The 2,802-nt window shown below is 36.1% G+C and overlaps 1 long non-coding RNA gene across 1 annotated transcript; it reads right to left on the reverse strand.

Moving 5' to 3' along the window:
• Window positions 1–1,288: 1,288 nt before the first annotated feature.
• Window positions 1,289–2,023, reverse strand: LOC119617617. Its single transcript, XR_005233954.1, has 3 exons — window positions 1,913–2,023; window positions 1,722–1,792; window positions 1,289–1,430 (listed from the first exon to the last, which is right to left on the reverse strand). It is a non-coding gene; the product is annotated as an uncharacterized LOC119617617 (long non-coding RNA).
• Between the last annotated feature and the right edge of the window lie 779 nt (window positions 2,024–2,802).

Consider the following 2,802-nt stretch of genomic DNA (forward strand, 5'->3'; position numbering starts at 1 on the left):
AGCTAATCTTAATTCCTGTTATAACCTGAGCCAGTGGGAGCATATATATATTGAAAAGAAGGGGTCCTAGGATTGAACCTTGGGGTACCCCACATGTGACCTTTGACCTCTCTGATGAGAAGTTTCCGATTGAAACAAAGAAATCCCTGTTCTTTATGTAAGATTCAAGATAAGCAGTCAGTATTTTAATAAGATGGTGTATTTCTGAAACTGATGGTTCAGGGAGCCTGTATGTGCGGTGCAGGGCGGCCATTTCGTGCACGTGACAATAAGATGTCCGATCATCGGTGTGTTCCAGCATTAAGAGGGAACTGAGACATTACTGTCGAATGTAAATGTTGATAAAATAAGTCATATCACAACTCCGTGCGCTCTAAATCAGTGTGGTGTCATTCAGCTCTCTGTATTTTGTTTCTGCAGCCAGAGGCCACTGCCGTATTTCTATTTCTATTTCTATTTCTATTTCTATTTCTTTTATATATTGTATTTTCTTTTTGGGTATTTTCCCTGTTATTTTGGAGATCTGCTACATTTCATGAATTGTTACCTAATGTTTGGTATACCTATGTTTTGATTTTTGAACAATAGTAAGGAGCAAGACAGCTTTGTTCAGTCGGTCCTAACTGCTAATAAAGTATACTGCACATTAAGAACCCCAGTTATTGTGTCCTGTGAGGCTAAGTATTTCCCGGGCTACACTTAGCATAGCATTGGAACAATTTATATCCACAAGAAAACCTTTCTAAAACCACAAAAATCCCTTCCTTCATCAGAATATCCTACCCATTTAAAATGAAAAGCTATCGCAGATGTATGCACTAATCCCTTTATTAGAATATCCTACCTTTATAAAATTTAGCAGTATTGTTCCTGTTGTACTAAAATCCTAAATCGACATATCCTGCTTGTATGCAGGGTAGCGTGATCCGTTGCATCAAATCCCTTTATTTTAATAATCTACCTTTTTAAAATATAGCAATAGCATTTGTTGATGCACTTAATCCTTTCATCAGAATACCCAGCTTTAATAAAATACTTACATAGCACATTTTGTTGTACCAAATCCCTTTATTTTAGTTTCCTACCTTTTATGAAATACAGCAGTAGCACATGTTGGTGTCCTAAAACCCTTCATCAGAATATCCTACCTGTTAAATATAAGTGGGTAGCACAAATAGATGCACTAAAACCCTTTATAAAATATAGTGGTAGCACACGTCAGTGTCCTAAAATCTTTTATAAGAATATCTAACTTAAGGAAAGACAGAACGATACAGTGTCGGACAAGCTTTTATTATACATACATGAAAATCAACATCTATAAATACCATTTACTTCTAGCAACACTTTTCACATGAATAATTAGTTTGACACTCTTTTTGTGCGACACAGTTAAAATGTGCCCACCGCCTGCACAGGTCACACTGCACCTGAAATGATAATAATAATGAAGTGACAGATATAGAATAATCAATATTGACATGGATTTCTTCTGAGTCAATTAATATATAATCTATAACCTTTTACTTTAAGAGGGTGAATGAAATAGTTCATGTCTTATTGTTATGGATACATTATAACCATTCCCCTGTAAACATTTTACTGTTACTTAAGAATTCAGATCTGCAGGTTACACTGATCATGTCATGACACATCTAGTTTAAGACAGTGGCTCACAAACATTATGTTGATCTCTATCTGTCTATATAAATAGCTTTTACCATTTCAATCATGCTTTTGTCGGCGTCATCTTCGAGCATGGACCACACCAGACAATATTCCCCTGCACTGTCTGTAAACACATAAGGGCTCATTAAATATCTTATAGTTACCTGCTTATAAACACATAAGTTAGAGACAAATATGGAAATATTGTACTGTCTATTATTATCATCAGTGTATATTATATTACCGTGATACTCAAGAAGAGCACAGGCTATTTCCATCCTTGAGGCTCTCATCACAAACTGACTGGTCAGCACGCCATTTATGGGTCGATTAGCTAGGTAGTTTTCAGCATACTAAAAAAACAAACATGAATATCATAATATAAGATAGACAATTTGTGACAGATATATAATACATATCTGGAGTAAAGACAGGAAAACAAATATATAAAAAAAATTCTGTATAATTTTAGAAATATTGACAAATTTGAAGTACAAATATTGCTACACACTTAAAAAGAGACAAAGTTTGTGGATCTGTTTTTCTTTTCAACAACAAAAGAAAGGTTTTCAGGTTTACTTAATTTTGATCAATAGTATGAAGTTGAGGTAAAATAGCAGCAACAAAAGTGAAACACTTGCATGGCAGCAATAAGTGTAATGCAAATGAAAACTGGCTGCAATGCCACGACAGTATAGAAGAATGCATCACAGTCTAGCTTTGACAAAAAGTATTTTGCAAATGCAAATGTAGGTAAAATAGCAGCAACAACAGTGTAATGCAGGAGTCTTTAATCATGGTCCTCAAAGCCTATTGTCCTGCAGGTTGTAGATGCAACCCTGGTCCAATGCAGTTGAATCAAATTAATGGCTTGTTACCAGGCCTTTTCCAAACTTGATGGCATGCTGAAGATCTAATTCACAGCTAATTAACAGTGTAATGCAAATGAAAACCAGCTGAAATGACACAGGTTCAATAACAGTAGATGAGAATGCATCACAGTCTAGCGTCTGCAGTGAAGCAGGCGCTGCACCAATCCGCCTGTCGATCTCCCGCTCCATTTTTCCCTCATTCCAGAACAAGACCCCGAGATACTTAAACTCCTCCACTTGGGGCAGGACATCTTCCCCGACC

Source organism: Kryptolebias marmoratus, linkage group LG13 (assembly GCF_001649575.2).
Source record: "Kryptolebias marmoratus isolate JLee-2015 linkage group LG13, ASM164957v2, whole genome shotgun sequence".
Taxonomy (NCBI): Eukaryota; Metazoa; Chordata; class Actinopteri; order Cyprinodontiformes; family Rivulidae; genus Kryptolebias; species Kryptolebias marmoratus.